Below are 19097 nucleotides of genomic sequence, written 5' to 3'. Positions count from 1 at the left end.
CAGTCTCCTCCTTCTCCCTTCATCATCCTTTCTAAACAATCTTGCCTTTAACCTCTGTGGTGGAAGTCACGTTGGTATAATGTTAAAGAAGGCACTAGAGGGAAGGAATGATAGGGAAAAGCAAAGGAAGGTGTAACAATGCTCGATAGGAAATGCACTCATTACCTTACTCGTGTAACTGTAACCCCTCTGTATAGTATTTTTACAATAAAAAATATATATTTAAAAAAACAATAAAGAAGGCACTAGAGGAATCAATATAGGTGGCTGAGAACTGGCTTCCATTTATTAAAATGAGAACAGAATAGCAACCTCCAGTGTTCCATTTAGCAAAGTTGAGGCATACAGAGGCTCTGGTTACTTGCAGTAAAGGATGGGGTTAATCTAAAAGAATGTCTAAATGGGGTATCAAACATGCTTAAGCTGTGCCTTTAATTCTCTGAAAGAGTGGCAAGCCTGCATCTTACAACGTAGTTTGAGATTCCAGCCCCTCCACCCCGCCCCATTATTCTTACTGCCCCCTGCCCACCATGACGCACTGTTTCTTTGTTGCAGCTAGAATGCATTTCCCAGCCTCATAGGCTGAACCTTTGCACATGCTGTTTCTCCTACTTGGAAGGAATCTTTAGGGCAGTAGCCCACATGCCATCTCTTTTTCGTGAAGCTAAATAAGATGTCATAAGCAGAGTCTCCTCCCTCCTCTCCCATCCATATCCTCAGCCGGCTCCTAAATTTTGCCCTTCATATTGTGGGATGGTTATCTATGGGTGGAAATTCCTCAGTCACACTGGAGATCCTCACAATCAAAATCATGTCCTACTCAACTCCACATCCAACCACCAATCAAATGATGGTCTCAGAGCAGGTCCTTGTTGAAACATGGACCCTGGGAGACGAACTCTTTCTTAATGCAAGCACCCAATGAGTATTTAGGAGATGCACATAGTGGTCCAGACTGGGAATACACCTGTGAGTAAGATGGGTAAAGCCTTTGCTTTCCCAGTTTGCATTATTTGGGGGAGGAAACAGACAGTTGACTTGTTTTGAATGTGATAGCAAAAATAAAATAGAGGAGAGCGAGACGGCTACTTCCAGTGAGGTTGTGGAACTGGGCTTCCCTGAGCGGTGACTTTGAGGCTGCTGACCTCAGGACTCAGGCCTGATGTTCTTTGCTGGGGTCAGAGTGTTGGGGTGAGCTGGCCCCTTTGAGTGTCTCTGGTTCCCAGGCTGTGTGGCTAGGGGAAGCAGGAAAGCCCAGTCTCCTTGGCCCATAGCACACTTGGCACTAATCCACTAAGATAGGCAGATCTCAGCACACTGCAGAAATAAAAACTTCAGAGGTTGGCACCAAAGCCTTCAAAGACATGCCAGGCCCTATCCAGTGTCGGGCAACACACCGCAGTGCTGTGGGAACCAGCTCTGCTCTCCGGCATCTGGGCAATGGGTCTCACTGACTGCAAAATAAAAGACGCAAGTTGTCATTTACTATCTGTGCGACCTCGGACAATGCCCTTGAACTCTACAGTTCCATAGTGATTCTGTCATCTGCGAAGTAGAAGCAATTCATAATGATGATTTTGCTTATCTTCTCACACGACTATGCAAATCAATGTGATATTTTAGCCAGGTACAGCAGCTCATGTCTTTAATATTATAGCTATTGAGGACACTGAGACCTTTGGATCACAGTTTGGAGGCAGCCTGGACTCTTATCTTCAATTAACCAGCAAGAAGCCAGAAGTGAAACTGTGGCTCATGTAGGAGAGCTCCAAAGTTAAGGAAAAAACACCTCAAGTGCCCCAGCCCTGAGTTCAAGCTCTACCACTAGCACAGGTATACACATGTACAAATTTTAGTAGGACTAAAGTATGAAATACAATAAAGATATAGATTATTAATTCTAGCAGAAGGGAATCAACATATATGAAGCACTTTTTTTTTCTAAAGTGTCAGGTGCACAGATATGTTGCCTTATTTATTGTCACAAAATTCCTAAGAGATATCATTATCTCCCTAGTAGAAACCAGGAAATGGAGGTTCAGAAAGCTTAAGTACCTTCAGCTAGACAAGGCCAGGATCTAAGTTCAAGTTTGCTGTCTATAGAACTCAAGATCTTTGTCCCTCACTCTATGTCTCCTTGCACAGGTGTAGTTGGCCCGCACCTGGATGAGTTCTTAGCCCTGAATCACCTCACCCACAGCCATGATGAGACTGTCCCTACCCAGCAACTATCACCCAATGCAAAAACTAAGCATCAACGTCTACACTTGCTAGCACCAGGTTCTTAGCTGATCCTGCCTCCAGCATGTCTGCCTTGGGATGACTTTTGCCTCTTGGCTCGGTTGCCACTGTATCGAGTGCAGAACAGCTTACCCACCCCACCTGTCTTGCAGCTACTCTGCTACCATCTCTCTCTCTAAATGTAGAGCAAGGACATATCCAGGCTGCCACTGAGCTCAGCCTGGCCTCAGCCAATGCTACCTGCCTCCCCTTTAATCTTCTGGTGGCCCTGGCTACCCCTGGAGCTCAGCCAATGGCCTTAGAGTTCAAGGAAAAACCTCAATAGAAACGAAGATGGCTTTTGATATCTGTCATCCTCTCCCCTTACACCTGCCCGAAGTAGACCAATCACTGAGAATCCATTTGGAGGAATTTCATCCTGCAAGATGGCAGATCAAAGTTAAACATAGTAGCCCACAAGTGAATGGTTAGTTACAACTGTAGCCCAAATAATCCCTAAAGTCGATGAACCACAAGGTGAACAGGTTTTTGTAGCTAGGTGAAAATTGGCACTACTTTGTGAAACTACTTTAAGAAAACCCACATTTTCTTTTCTCATCCTGAAGGAGCTAGACAGGGCTTTGTCAGAAACAGAATGACTCCTCAAAGTATGGGAAGAGCAGTAATAACACTCAGCCCTGGAAGGAGCAGCAGCTCTGAGCTTTTCTTCCCGTCTTCCATGAGTCCACCATATTTCCCCAGTGTTCTCTACTCTCCGGCAACAGGGGAGCTGGGAAGTTTCTGAGTCTTGCCCAGAGACAGTGTAGCCAGTAAGAGCTGAGTGCCTGAGTTCAAATCCTGCCCCTGTCATTTGTGTGTGTCTCCTTAGGAAAATTTGTAAACCCCGAGCCACCTGCACAATGAGGATAACACCTCACATGAAGGCAACTGCGTAAACGCAGCAGTGTCTATGTGAGAAGTACTTAGAGAATGCCAGACAGGGGGTTTATTTACTTATTTTATTATGTTCAGATTAGCAGTCACTATGCGATAAACACTGGGCATCTATTGTGATTGAACTGAACACAAGAGATTCTAAACATCATTAAAACAAATACAACTCAACATGGGCCAAGCACGGGAGTGGCATATACATACCTATAATCCCAGCTCCTTGGGAGATGGAAACGGAAGAACTGAGTCTGATGCTCAGCTGGGTCGGGGGGTGGGGGGGCTGAGGGGGCAGAATTAGCAAGACCTTATCTTTAAAAAAAAAAGCTGTATGTAGTCACTCATATTTGTAACCCCAGCTACAAGAAAGGCAGAGGTAAGTAGGAAAATTTCTATCTGAGGCTCTCTTCAAGTAGAGAGAAAGAGAGGTGGCAGGGGTGGGGGGGTCAGGGGGGAGACGAACACTTCTCAGAATACAAATATAAAATAAAAAGGTCTGGGGATATGGCTTAAGGGATAGAGTACTTGACTGAGTAACAAACATGAAACTCAGTTCAAACCCCAAGTGCTTTCCTCTCCTCCCCCCCACCTTCCCGCTCTGCCTCCAAAGGAAAACAAAGCAGAAATTGAGGGCAAGCATGGTGGTACACACCTGGCAGAGACAGGAGGATCATCACCAGTTTACCAGGCCGGGCAAAGTTAGCAAGACCCTAATATAGGAATAGACGGGCTTGGGGGCCAGGGGCTTGTGACTCAAGTGACAGAGCCTTGCCCAGCAAGCTTGAGGCTGTGGTTCCATCGTCCCATGGGAAGAAAGGAAGGGAGGCAGAGAGATGGGAGGAGTCAGGGAAGACAGAGAGAAAAGGAAGGGAAGGAAAGGCAAAAGAGCAGAACGTGGGCAGCTAAGCCCGGAGGACCCTACCTCTCCACTGGCAGGGACACTCAGGGGGGTTGCTGAGGCTGCCTTCAGGCTGAGATGCAAAACTTCAGAAAATGAAAAAGCTCTTTTCTCTTCCTGGCAGGCTCTTGCCACTGGTGAATAATCCCTTTAGCAACATCTGACCTTAAGAATCAGGAAGAAAAGGGCAATGCACTTTATGTTTCCCAGAGCAGGTACCCAGCCTCCTGCCTAGATTGCCTGGGTGGCAGCCCTGGGGATGTCAGGAGAGGTCGTGTAGCTGACCAGGAAATGCATTCATCGAGACCCACAACACCTCACCTTGCATCGTGGAAGTAATCCAAGGGTGGGTATACACCTGCTCACCATCTCAGGGGTCTCCAGCCACAAAGAGGGGGTGTTGCGGAAGCTCATCTCCAGGGTTTTATTCCCTTCCCTGTCCCTTCACCACTCCTGAGAAGGGCTGGAAGCCTTTCATTCTCACTACATGAAGCTGATAACATTCATTTTAATAACTCAGGCCGTGTGTGCTTCTGACCATCTTTAAAAAGAGATTGACTGATGGTGGTCTCCTGCCCACTCTCTGCTCAGCTCCTATCAGGGGCCAGATCCACAAGCCCCTTTTCCTCTTGGCAGAAAACCCCACATGGCACCTCCCTGGGATGGAGAATGACCCAGAAGGAAACCCACGACCTTGGAATCATCTGAGGATCCAGTTTGGAAAGAGAACCCCTACATTGCACAATGGCGGCCTAAGGCCGCACAGGCCCTTAGGACAAGAGCAACTCCACATGGATAAGAGCTTCCTAGTCTGATCTTCCAGACTTCCCCCAAGCTGTTCCCAGGGTGCTTCTGCCAGATGCTCTATAGCAGGGGGGGAGTTAGCCAGGCTCAGGGAGGAGGGCAAGGCACTAAACTCAACGCCTGACTCAAAGAAGCACCTGCAGGAGGTGTTTGCTCTTGCAGCCATTCTTTTTTTGTCAGTCGTGGGCCCCTTGAGCCACAGCACCGCTTCCGGTTTTCTAGTGGTTTATTGGAGATAAGAATCTCACAGAGTTTCCTGCCTGGTCTGGCTTTGAACCATGATCCTCAGATCTCAGACTCCTGAGTAGCTAGGACTACAGGGGTGAGTCACCGGTGCCCGGCTCTTGCAGCCATTCTAAGGCTACTCAGAGGGATAAGAAGGGGGAGAGAGACCCTAAGCTATGGGGAGAAAACCTGTCAAAGCAGACAGTTTGTTTCTGAGCTCTACCTTATAAAGTACTTCCTGCCAGGCACCTGTAATCCTAGCTACTCAGGATGCCAAGATCTAAGGATCAAAGTTCAAAGCTAACCTGGGGGGGAAAAACCCAGTCTGTGAGAGTCTTATCTCAAATTAACTATAAAAACGCTGGCTGTGGCTCAAGTGGGAGAGCACCAGCCTTGAGGAAAAAAAGCTAAGAAAACATGGTATATATACACAATGGAATTCTATGCCTCCATCAGAAAGAATGACATTGCCCCATTTGTTAGGAAATGGAAAGACTTGGAAAAAATTATATTAAGTGAAGTAAGCCAGGCCCAAAGAAACATAGGTCCCATGGTTTCCCTTATTTGCAATACCTAGTATATGTCTGAGCCAAGCAGAAAAGGTCAGATAAGTTGATGTTAGGGAAATGAACCCCCAAATAAGTATTCAAATGTTTTTTTCTTTCATGCGATTGTTTCTAACATATTTATAAAATGATTTCTTTGTTGCTTTGTGTGTCCCTCCCCCACGGTATAACCCCTGCTTTCACTGTATTTGATGTCTGTATAATTTGTGGAGGGGAAGGGAAAAAAACAAAACAAATCGTTTAAATAGAGATACAGGAGGACCCATTGCAACAATGAGATGTACAAGTTGTTATGTCGAAAACGAACTTTACAACTTTGACGGTGGCGGGGGGGGGGGGGGAGGGAAGGGATGGGAAGGGGAAACAAAGGAGGAGGCTACAATTCTTGATAAGAAATGTATTCATTATCTTGCCCATGTAATTGTAACCGCTCTGTACGGTATTTTCGCAATTAAAAAAAAAAAGCTAAGGGACAGTACCCAGGCCCTGAGTTCAAGTCCCAGTACCAGCATGCATGCTTACTCATTCACACACACACACACACACACACACACACACACACACACACACACACACACACACACACACACACGAGTACCTCCTCTGCCTGTCATATTTAAAAGTATCTGAAATCTGACTCTTGCCAATTAATTACCTAGAAACTGCACCAGATTGAAATTCATTTCAGCCTTAAGTAGACAAAGGGGTTTAAACCCTATTTTCTATTCAATTGGCCCCAAACCCAATCAGTACATGCTACCCCAGGGCTATTGCAAGTCTGCCTGTGGAAAACAGCATCTCAGTTATGCATGCGACAATTCTGAGTGGTAGGAACCATTTCCCACTTTCATATGGCAGGAAAACGAAGTTCAGAGAAGTTAAGTGATTTCCCCAGGGCTGCTAGGTAGCAGAGCTAGGAGGCAAAGCCCCGCAGGACAGGGTTTCACAGAGCTGCTGCGTGCCTGAGCAGTTTGCAGGACCCAAGGCCACAGGTGGCACCGCAGGGTCTGGGGGCCAGTCAGGAGGGCTTGGCATTATACATCCCATCCGGAGCTCTGAGGACTGAAAAAACCAGGCAGCTTTCAAAGGCAGATGAAAAGCCAACCGTCCTCAAATTGTTTTATTTAAAGCCAGCCTCCTGACTGTTTGAAGCCTCTTGCTTTTGACAGTGCTTTTGCCTTTCTTTTTCCTAGCTGCTTTTAAACAGTCCTGGGAGCTAAGACAAGCGCATCCTTGCCGCCTCTCCACCCACCGCCCAGGGGTGTGGTCCAGAGCTCAGCTGGGCCTAGAGCACCACGGGAAGGGAGAGAAGGAGGAGGGGAAAGGGGGAGGGAGAAGGGGAGAGGGAGGGGGCCAACAGACCAGAAATCTGCCACCGATCTGCACCTGATGTAGATACAGATGAAGTCTTTTGCTTTTATAGTGAGTTTCGGTGGCATTAAACTTCATTTATGTCTCTATAAATATATACAGCTTTGAACGGGAGGTTTTATGGCTAGGTTTATAAGTTCCATCTCTCTCCGTGGCACAGCCTGGGTCACGGGGAGGAGCCAGCCCTTTATAGATTGAACTGGTCTCTGGCCTTTTCAACAGAGCCATTTGCAAGGCTCTCATTTGCTATTCCGAGCTCTGTCCCTGTCTCCAGCTGTCCCAGCCCCGCCCCCCCTTACCTCGCTGCACTGGGCAGACTTGGCTCTCTGGCCTCTGAGCTGGCCTCTTCTTGGCCTGCCTGTGCTGGGGCCTGGCTCACAGCTGGCCAGCTGTCAGCAGGTCATGTGGAAGGGATGTGGGGCTGTCAGCTGACTTCTTTCCCACACCTGTCCCTTGGCCTGGTCATCGCTGCCGACCTTGGCATTGACAAGCTCACAGGGGACATCAGGAGGCGTGCTGGCAAAACCCTGGCTTATTAAGGTGTATGTTTTACAGAAATCCGTTTAGATAAACAGCCCATCCATACAAATGCCGGCATTCCGTGGCCATAGGGCTTACATGACTCCAAGACTCAGGCAAATCGCTTCTCTCCCGATGCACTAGCAGAGATAAATTCACAGTCATCTATATAAACTCCAGGCTTGGAAATTGCACACCGTCAAAAGATTCAAACAATTACTCTAGCCCAACCAGGAGGTGGCTGTTAGATGCTCTTCTTATGGAAAACATAATTATAAAGGAAGGGAAAATGTTTCATAAATAAAACTCAGACTGGCAGAAGAACCTGGAGGGAGGAGAAAGGAGGAGAAATGTTCCCCGTCTCCAGCTGAGTGGGAAATAGGGTTTAAACCCCGGGGTCTCCTCAAGGCTCAAATTCATTTCAATCTGGTACAATTTCTAGGTAATTAATTGGCAAGCGGCAGCTTTCAGATATTTTTAAATATCAACCTGCCAGGCTCTTAGTGCTAAAAGAGTAGAAGAAAAAAATAGCCCAACACATGCTCCTAAAATCAAGGTGATGTAAAACAAGGGCCAGCCCAACCCATTAGCACTTGAAGAGAATAAAAAAAAAATCCAGGTCAGCCCAGATAAATTGTTAGCTAGTTACAATGCTGTGCACCCTGGCTGTATTGAGTAGCTATTGGCACCGTCATCCATCAGAGACATACTTCCTGCTCCATGCCAGCACAGTCCTATGCACTTTGTACCAATGCCCCACTCCATTTTCTTCAAAAAAAATCTTTAAGGCTGACATGATGATTATCTATAGGTTTTTGGTGGGTAGAGGAAGGAGGAAAGGCTGCTGATCTCTTAGGTCAAGACAGGTTATGAAATAGCCCAAGGTCATAGGGTCAGTATCTGGTAAAGTAAGGGTTTTTTTTTTTCTCCTTTTGGTAGTTTAGAGAACCTTGTGAGCATTCCCAGTGCCCAGCCCCTAAAGTAGGAATAGATAACCAAGTTTGCAGGTAATAATCAGCTCTCCTCTTATACTTGAGGATTTTGTCCTATCGGCCTCGGCATACGGAACACAGGGTGTAAGGAGGTATGTCAAAGATACAAGCCAGAGATGGGGCTTTGGTTCAAGGCAACCCCTTCATCTACCAGTTGTGTAGCTTCAGGCGATCTACTTAACATCTCTAAATTTCTCAGAAGCTTTGTGTTCTTTATCCATGTGTTCTGTTTCTACGATCTTCATAACGAAAAGGATTATTTTAGTTCAATTTGGGACCTAACTAGCGTCTCTTTCTCATTTGATTTGGGAAGGTTTCTTTGTCAACCTGCTTTCAGGGTTCTTGTGAAGATTCAGAAAGAGGGTAATATCTAACTCCAGCGACAGTGGCCCTCCTAGAGCAAGCTCCAAAAAAAAAAAAACAAACAAACCCAGAAGTGCTGCTTTAACTCATTATTGTAAGAATACCATGAGATTCTATCACAAGGTCTAGTCTAGAGCATCACACTTAAGATATTTTATCAATAATAGCTGTCAATGTTACTACAAAGAGGAACAGAGGTGGAAATCCTTGTACTTAAATTGAAAAGAGCCAACAAGGAGTCAGAAATTCTTCTTGGGTTCTTTTCACACTGGACTCTCTACTCACAGATAGAGATTATGAGATGTTTCCACATATAAAGATGCACAATGCTGCACGATGTTTAAGATGAATTACAAGCCCTACCATCATTAATTGCTGAGTGGATGAGAAAAGCAACCTAAGAAAGCAGTTAAGACCCAGATTTTGACCCTGGACTTGAGACTCTGCTCTACAGCTAGCTGTAAAAGGTTGATTAGCTAATTAGCACCACTCTGTCTATAGTTCTTCATCTCTAAAAGTAGGGCTAATAGTATATGTCATAATGTTTAGCTACTAAATGATTCAGAGTATTTAGATGTGTTTGTTAATAATAGTAACAGCAGTATTAAGGGCAATTGATTGGACAACACTTATTATTAGCACTTAATAAATGTTGGCCACTATTAGCTTTAGGCAATAGCAAGATCCAAGCTTCCAGGGGTGCAAATTTTAGGTGAACTGGAATCAAGGATCAAAATTCTAGCCCAGTAATGTTGCTAAGCTAATACTATCATGGGATCAATATTCCAGACTTCTCTTTTGTCTCCCTTGTACACCATGCGATGGGAACACATCCAGATTAAAAGGGCTGTGACTTGCTCCTGGGTCTTGATAATGACCTTTTATTGAGTCTTCTACAGCCAGCGCATGAGATGTTATTAAAGAAGCCAAGTCAAGTGAGCTTGGCAGTGTCCTTCTCGGAGGACGAGGGATGGAGCTAGAATACTTTAAGAGACTGTAATGCGTCTGCTGGCTCATTTGCCCCTGACCCCAGGACCCTTTCCTTCATTATGAAGTCTCATTTTGTACTGCCTTACCCTGAGAAAGGCCCACGCAGGGTGAAAACGGGGCCCTTCTCCGTCTGCTGGCAACACTCTGTGATAAGATCGAGCCACTTAAGGGTGGGCATAGATGAGAATTTCGGAGTCTAGTTTGTTTACCCCAAATCGATTGTACACCTTCACATTGAGGGTGTGAGTACAGGAGACAGATCCGGGTCATTCATGTGCACCAGCTCCAGGTCACCTCTGCAGTCTTTTTCCAGGAAGCCACCTGCTTGGGCTTTATAGAGAAAGGCACTCATTTCAATTCAAGTCAGTGTCATAATCAGGAACTCTTCCTTCTCATATGGTGGGAGATTAAAACAGAGGCATCTGGCCAGAATTCAAGTATAGAAAAATATATAATTCAGGGGTCCATCATCAACAAAATGTGGCCTATGCATACAGTGGAGTATTATGTAGCTGTGAAGAGGGAATTCTGACACATGCCACAACATGGATTAACCCTGAAGATATGATGTCAGGTAACAATATTGAGTAGTGGAGAATTCCACATATACGAGGAACTCAATTCAGATTCACAGAAATCATTGTGGTGGCTGCCAGGGGCTGGGAGAAGGAAATAAGAAGTTATTATCTAATAGTTGTGGTGTTTCACAAGATGAAAATGTTCTCTATATAGGTGGTGGTAATGCTTGCATGCCAAGGTGAATGGACAATGCATAGTATCACTGAATTATGTACCTAAAATAACTAAAATGGTAAATAGCACAAAAGGAGGGAAAGAGAAGAAAGCAAGGCTGTTGAATTTCCTTTGCCAACTGACAATGACATACTCATTACTTGCTGTGTTCAAAGTGTATCAAAACAGTTCTAGCCCAAAGTCATGTTCCAAGGAAAAGCTGTAGTGAGTCTTAGAATTGTAAGTAGCTTTGAAACAACTCCATTCCAATCCCCACTTCCTCACTGGTTGTGCTTTTAAGAAGATGAAACTCCCCTGGGATGCGGAATCTCACCTTTATTATCATAGCACAAAAATCAAGATAAGGCAAAGGTATATCTCTGCTCTACTGCCAAGTCCTTACTACAACGGTTCCCATGGCCACCACTTAACTTTTGTATTGCTGTAACCCCTTCTCTCTAGATATTAGGGAACCCACACGGTGGCCATCTTTTAGCTTGGCTCACAGTCTGATGGCTTAGCAAATTGAACTTTACTTTGTAGGATCCCAGCTGGGAGATACAACTTGGGGAGCCATCTCCGTGAAAGAGCCGGCTGTATGCATAATCTGAGGACAGTGAATGCAGAAAGGGGCAAAGTCCTAAAAGAAAATACCATATAGTAAAGGTCTCGTAAATGGAAGGAAGCAGAGGATATGGCCACCCACTGATCATGTATATAAGTTTGTGATCATAGAGCCGCCTGGACACGTATAGAGGTCTACTAAAGATCTGACTTGCTTGACTGACTTGCTATTACTCTGATTTATTAGTTGAGGCTTCACAAAATATCTCATGTGTAACCAGTGGTCCTCAAGCTTAGAGAATGAGAAAAGAATTGGGCAGGTAAAATGTCAGGAAAACAGACAGAGAGAGAGGGGGGAGGGAGAAAAAGACAGAGATCTATTTACTAAGCAAAGTCACAATTATTCTCTGGTAACTCCATTATTTCTTAATGGCAAAATAGAAAATAGCACTCTCTGCTAAAGAATAATGCTAAGGGGGTATATGAGTCTGAACAAATGACTTCTTGAAGACCTCCTCTTCAACCATCATGGCGGCAGATGGAGCTGGGTTGGGTTTCATGGAATTCATGCGAGCACAATGAAACTTAACCTTCTCTCTCTCTTTTCACCTAAGCTCCTGTTGGTGCTCTCAGCTCAGTCTTCTGAAGCCCAGAGAGGGTGACTCGTGACCACTCACCTGATGGTGAATTCTACATATTTAATAGAAATTTCAACAGCATATCTAGGAACTGCATCATCCAATAAGTTCAGGTTAGTTCACAACAGGGACCATTCAATTCCTGGTTGGACTTGATTTATATACAAACAGTTGAAATGGCCACACACTTTCTAGTTCCACAACCATAAACAGCTCTTCCTGTTGCCCACTCATTGTCAATAGCTATGGGACTCTGTAACAGTCTTTTGAAAAGTCTAGGGTGCAAATGATATATATATATATATATATATATATATATATATATATATATATATATATATATATATGTATATATATACATATATATGTATATACACACACACACACACACACACACACACACACACACACACACACACACACACATATATATATATAATGTGATACAGACAAATGCAGTCTTGCTGCACAATGTGTGAGCTATGGTAGCAACAGCCAGAAAGTGATGGGTTGGTGGAGGAAAGCACTGATTAGAAAGAAGCATGAGAAATATACTTCTGTGTATTTCATTTGAGATGGGAGTTAAATGAGTGTACACACTGTCAACATTTAATTCATTCAAGTACTTAAGATCTGTGATTTTTATATGCAAGTTACATTTCAATAAAAAATAAGTTACAGTAGGTCTAGGGGTATGGCCTAGCCATAGTGGTAGAGTGCTTGCCTAGCATGCATGAAGCCTTGGGTTCAATTCCTCAGTACGAAAGAAAGAAAGAAAGAAAGAAAGAAAGAAAGAAAGAAAGAAAGAAAGAAAGAAAGAAAGAAAGAAAGAAAGAAAGAAAGAAAGAAAGAAAGAAAGAAAGAAAGGAAGGAAGAAAGAAAGGAAGGAAGGAAGGAAAGAAAGGAAGGAAGGACGGAAAGAAGGAAGGAAGGAAGGAAGGAAGGAAGGGAAGGAAGGAAGGGAAAGGAAGGAAGGAAGGAAGGGAAGGAAGGAAGGAAGGGAAGGGAAGGGAAGGAAGGAAGGAAGGAAGGAAGAAAGACATTAAGAATGTCTAAAAAATGTTACAGTAGCCCATTCCAGGTAAATAATAACAACATACCAGTATGAAGAATGCCAACTTTCTTTTGCCCTTTCCCTTCTCATCTTTCTAGCCCAGTGTCTCCTCTGCTCAGTGAAGAAAGAATAAATAGGAGAATTTAGTGGCTTTCTCTCCAGCTTCCTGGCCAGGTAGAAAGGCTGGGGGCTGCAAGGGGGATGGAAGTCTTTTATGTGGGCTAGGCTTGAGTCCAACTTTCCATTTCTCTTCTAGATGAAAGGAACCTAGCCTTCTCCTACTCCTGTCGCATTGGAGGCACAGAGAACTCAATGAAGATGTCCACACAGAAGGCTCACTCATTACACACCCCAAACCAAGATATCTAATACAATGTGCCCGGGGAAGAAGGCTATCATCTTGGGTTTCTGGGGACAAAATGAGTGCATGTGACCTCCGTGGAATGTGAAGAACACCTTCCCAAACTTCTGCCTTCAGAGTAAGCACAGAGATCCTGGCCTCTGATCATCTTCTTGGTTGAGAACTAAAGGCCAGCTGCATGGTGAGATTCCTGGCTGATTTCCAGTCTTCACCAGGGAGAGGCTATTGCCCTACACCAAGTTCACTAAAGACTTTGGCTGCAAATATCTGTCAACCGGGGAACAATCCATCCCCATTCTCCCATACAAGAGCCTATCTGCCTTTAAAAAGTGGTGAGATTTGAGCACACAAGAAGTTTGTTTCCACACTGTTACCCTCTGGCCTAAGACCTTAAACATCTATGTCTGGCCTTTGAAACAATGGGTACAGTAACATCACAGAGCACTTCTTTCTCACAAAATTTAAGGGCATTAATGGGATAATGACTACCAAGTATGATGACTTCAGTAATGAAATAGTGGATTTGAACAGGATCCACTGCAAAGGCCTGGTTTTCTAAACCTTCAGGGAGATATCTTTCAAACATCTATCCACCCACTTGTTTGAATTTCATGGACAGAAAGAGAGCTGAAATCTGAATGAGCCAGTGTTGGTTTCTGATTCTCTGCAATTGTCCATTCAATCTTTCCTCTACTATCATTACAACTGCTAACATCTTTCTTTTCCCTTCACTACATCTGCCATTCCTAGGAGATGCTGAAGTTCCTGGATGCAATGCCAAGAGTAGACAAAAATAGTCATGCCACTTTTCTCAGAACCATTTTTCACCCAGAAAGGGGCAAGAAAAGTCCCCAACTGGAGGCAGAGGATTTTCTTTAACTTAAAGAAGGGACCCCGAGTGCTGAACTAAAAACAAACCAAAGATTCACCACATTAGAGTGCTTTCAGGATTAGGAAGAGTAAACAACCACACTGCCCATCTCTCTCCTACCTCAATATACTTTGGAGCAAGGACCAGAAACTTAAACAGTTAAGAGGCCGAATGAGGGCAAAAGTCTATCTGTGAAAAGCTCATACCCGCCTGTTTGAATGCCGGCTCCATGGAGAATTGGACAATCAAAGAAAATTCCTGACACCACTTGTTGAATAGCCCCATCTAAGGGTTTGGGCTGGACTGACCAGGCTACAGGTAGGCACACAGTGTGTCCGAGGAAAAGGCTAGTTAAATACAGGGAACTGACATGATAGATTGAATGGGCAGGAGGCAGGAGCAAATAGAGCAGGACCTTGCAGAAAGCAGTAACAATGAAGTAGGAAGCCATGATATGCAACCTTCCAGTGCTACAGGATGACCGAGTTCTACCTCAAGTCTTCCTGGGTCTGGGGTCAGTCTAAGTTCACTTCTGCCCACCTAGACACGTGGAGACAAACCCTTCTGTGCTGCTTCTACTGCCAGATGCCCTGGAAAATAGGACAGAAAAGACTTCTGTCCCCTTTCCAACCCAATGTAGCCAAGGATGGCATCTCCTGTAGCATAGGTCACCTCAGCCAGACTCAAGACATGGGCACTCGCCTGTTAGCATGAAGTCAGACAGACCTCTGTCCCATGCTGCCCCAGCCCAGGCTTCACCTGTTGCAGCCCTGCTGCCTACTTGCCATGAATTCACACCAGGAGAGAAGACAAAAGGTCAGGTTGGGAACTCTGCACAGCAAGAACCCAGAGAATCCTAGGAGAACTGACATTAAAAAAAAAGATCATCTCTTCCAAGCTCCCTCAGAGAAGCATAACTTTTCACTCTCTCTCTACTCCAACCTTCATCCCCAGCTTCCTGAACAACTCTTTCCCACCATGGAGGGGTGGTCAGGAAAGAGTTAAAGAAGGTATACGACTAATCCCCCCCCAAACCCTCCCTCTTATCTACATAAAAAAGGTCAGCTTTATCCAGACTCAGAAAAGAATACGACCCACCGCAATTTTCCTCACAACTCACCTGTCTTATGCAACAGTGCACATACAACAGACACTCCGTGTCTACCCATAAGGCTAGGGTCCACAACCCCCTCTAATTCAGTAGACATAGTTTTACACCTTTCTTTCTTTTCTTTCTTTCTTTCTTTTTCCCTATGCAGATCCCAGCTCTGCTGGCAGCAGAGAGATGTAACCTTAGTGCCAAACGCCTTGCAGGAACACAGACACACAGGAACTGAAATGCATCGCGTTGCTCTCCTTGGTGCTGAAATCACGCTAGCAAGGAAAGGAAGGAGCGGAGTGCTCTGGACTTACCGGGGCTGGGGGTGGCAGCCTGGAGCTTCCTGGGAAGAGAAATCTTGTCTGTTGAGGCTGGGGCCAGCCGATGCACTCACCTAGAGCCCCCACCTCTCTCTCTCTCTCTTTCTCTCTTTCTCTGTCTTCTCTTCCTTTCCTTCTTTTTCTGAGAGAAGGCTCCAGGAAAGAAATAAAACCCAAGCCAGCAGGGCTATGAGTGGAAGGAGAGAAGAAAAAAAAAAGGCGATCAAAATAAGATTTGAAAAGTCAGGTGACTTTACTCCACTAGTGATAATTCCTTGGGTCAGGAAGGACCCTCTCTTCTCTCCCTCTCTCTGGGTCTGCTCCTGTCTCTGCGCGTTGAGCCAACAATCTAAGCACAGTCAGTTCCTGCCTCTGACGTGAACGAGATGAGGAAGCCTGTGACTGCTTTGCGCTCTCTCTCTCTCTCTCTCTCTCTCTCTCTCTCTCTCTCTCTCTCTCTCTCTCTCTCTCTCTCTCTCTCTCTCTCTCTCTCTCTCTCTCCTCTCTCTCCTCTCTCTCCTCTCTCTCGTTCTCTTTTCCCCTCTTGCTGAAATTTCAGCAGCTTATTTTTGAAGCCTCTGTTTTTTCCATTCCTCTACAAGCAGCCCCCTAGTGGACAGAAAAGAAAAATATCCTTAGTCCTCCAGCAGGCTGGATTCAGGCGCAGGATTCTCCCAGCCTCCACACAGCCAGGGTCCTGAAGAGGACAGAGCCTTTCTCTGACCTACCTAGAAAGGGGACACACAGAGAGGGTAAAGCTTATAACAGATTCTTTGTGGGCCATTGCAGAAGTCAAGGGTGGGATGGGATGGAGGGGGAGATGAAGTATTTGTTAGGGACATTATGTTTTGGAATAAGGTCATGTTCTCAAGTTCACAACAGAGGGAAGCATCCAGTAAAAGTGACTTCTACAGTCAGTTGAGGGGTGTGTATATCCAGCACAACTTGGGGAATGGGGTGTAAAGAGGCAGAGAATGTAAGGAATCACAAAACAAAACAAAAAAAAAAAGCAAAAAAATCTAGCTGGGATCTTGCCCAAGTCTATAATATGGCTTTTTTGAAAACTAGTATGTCTATTTTGTGGAAAGACAGAACCTGAGATTATCTCAGAAATAGCCAGCAGCAACCTTGTTGAGTATCCATGGAGAATCTCAACAGCACAAAACCTCAGGGGTCACTGCTCATAAGGGATAGTGAACATGCACTTTTGCATGCACAGTCTCAGACTCCTGACACATCTACAAACTTGGGTCTTAGTTCTAGACTGCCATTCACTTGCTGTACATTTTGCTTCTCTATGGCTTCACTCCACAGTTTGTAAAACGTGGATAATGCTGCCCCCTCCCTACTGACTAGGAATGCTGAGGGACTGCTGTGATATAGAGACAGAGAATCTCAGGGCAGCAGGAAATTTAAAGCTGGTCTTATCCAAACCCTCTTCTTTTGTTTGGGTCACCGCTTAACAAATAACAACAGCTAACCCAGAATATTTACTCCACATAGTAGATGGTGCTCAAAGCCCTTATATGTTAGTTCATTTAATCCATGCAAGAATTCTATGGTGCAGCTGCTGGCATTACATCTTGCAGATGAGGAGACAAAAGTACAGAGGGGTGAAATAACCTATCCAAGATCACACCTCTAGTAAACATCAGGGGTAAAGTTAGAAATGCAGACCATCTGACTCTGGAGCTGTCTGTTATACCCCCAAGTCCCCCCTCTCTCTCTGTCTCTCTGTCTCTCTGTCTCTCTGTCTCTTTCTCTCTCTCTTTCTCTATCTCTCAGAAGTGATAACATCCAGAATAAGTAGAAGGTAGTACCTTAGCAATCATTGCTCTTATTTATAATGAAGTGCCTAGAGTGTTGTAATAAATTTACATGTGAGTGAGTTTTTACAATAAAATATTTATAAGCATTGGTGCCAACAAACTAGAAAATGCTATTCCTGATGAGACTTTTTTTTTAAAAAAAAGAAGCCGATTCTCTCAGAGATCTGGGTAGTTTTGTGTACAAAACTCATTACAAATCTCATGAGATTGGAAACTTTAGGGCTTTGGTATCAGTTCAGAAGACAGCTTGCTCAATTTCTGTGCCAAGTGCAGCCTGCTACCGAGTGCCTAACACCGTGCTGAGGTGGAACCAGCACTCTGATACACTGCATTGTTGCAATGTGAGCTCATCAGCGCTCTGTGGGATGTTGGACATTTTCTTCAGAATTTCAGTTATGAATTGTTTACCAAATGTGGTCTGTCCTTTTTTGCTTGCTTGTTCACTTCCTTTAGATCAAAAGGTATGAAGCACAGCAGAGAAGGGAAAAAATCCTATCTTCCTGGAGTTTGCATTTTCTGAGTAGGGAGAAAGGGACAGAGAAGAGACCAGTGCAGTTCAGGGGCTAAGAGCCAAGCCACAGGCAGATTCAAGGTAGTAAGTAAGCACATGGAAAGACAACTAACTTGATCTTCAAGACCTGAAGGACTTCTGAAGGTGGTAGCATCTAAGCAGAGGCCTAGAGAACAAGAGATGGAAGACATGACATTTGCAAGTTCATGCAAGAGAAAGAAAGAGCACGATGTAAGTCTTTCAAAGTTATCACCAACATCCTGTTTAGAAATGGGGAAAATGCATGGGAGGGGAAAACTGGGAGAGAGTGAGGGAAGAGGTGACATTATACAGAAAGAAATGTGCTCTTTACCTGACTTGTTAGCTGCAACCTCTCTGTATATCACCTTTATAATAACAATACATTTTTAAATGAGGAAACTAAGGCCGCACAAGGTAACTGGCTCATTTAAGATCTCAAGATCACACATTTAGTAAGGACAATGCAAGCTAAAAAGCATCAAAACCACAGGTGTCTGATTCCAACATCAACCTCTTTATGAAGCCCTGTCTTGTCATTTGGATGCACACTCTGAAACAGAGTTTTCAACAGCACACAAACACAGTAACTAAGAGAGAAAGCGGCATGTAGGAGGAGCATGAGCCATTATCATTAAATGAGAGAGCCACAAGAAGGCAGTAGTCAGTTCAGAAAAAAGGAGAAATGGAGAATGGCAGGATTACTTCTGCTGGATGAGAAATTAACGAATATATCAGCAAGTGGGATATTGCAGAAGTACAGGCATTAGATTCTTGCGTTTGAACGGGGAAGGTGTAAACAAAAGGCAAGAAAAGAGTTTCAGGTGAAGTGCTTGCTGTGAGAGGCAACCCCAAGGTGGATAGAGTCTTTCTGCCAGGGAGGGTGATAGAGCCTTTCATGAGACATGGCCATTTACCTGGATCTTAATGAGTATACACTGGGGAAAGCACTCTGTTACACCTCACAATTTCTACATGGAAAACATGAGATCTGGTTTGTCTTGAAGAATACTAGGAACATTGAGTGACAGAGAGTAGGTCATTGTAGACAGAAAGATGCCAAACTTTGGGAGATAGATATCAGAAGGGTGGAGGAGAAATGAGATAAATACATGAATTTAGTTTGGGACATGTCAGCTTTGAGGCAGGGGTAAACATAGATTGTAATAGAAATATCTAAGCCGTGGTTTGAGTAGTCTGC

At 44.5% G+C, this 19097-nt stretch overlaps 1 protein-coding gene across 4 annotated transcripts in view; it reads right to left on the bottom strand.

The window, feature by feature from the left end:
- The window catches only part of Tnr (tenascin R), a 414919-nt gene extending 398822 nt beyond the window's left edge, over positions 1-16097 (bottom strand). For 2 of the 4 annotated variants that reach the window (XM_070034414.1, XM_070034416.1), the window contains exon 1: positions 15533-16097. The gene's annotated coding sequence lies outside the window, so the exon portion shown is untranslated. The remainder of the gene's footprint in view (positions 1-15532) is intronic. The other 2 variants (XM_070034415.1, XM_070034417.1) reach the window with 2 other exon arrangements.
- Positions 16098-19097: the final 3000 nt, after the last annotated feature.

The sequence above is a fragment of the Dipodomys merriami genome, unplaced genomic scaffold (assembly GCF_024711535.1).
Source record: "Dipodomys merriami isolate MVZ:Mamm:240054 unplaced genomic scaffold, mDipMer1.0.p SCAF_24, whole genome shotgun sequence".
Taxonomy (NCBI): Eukaryota; Metazoa; Chordata; class Mammalia; order Rodentia; family Heteromyidae; genus Dipodomys; species Dipodomys merriami.
This window is presented reverse-complemented; position numbering and strand designations above follow the sequence as displayed.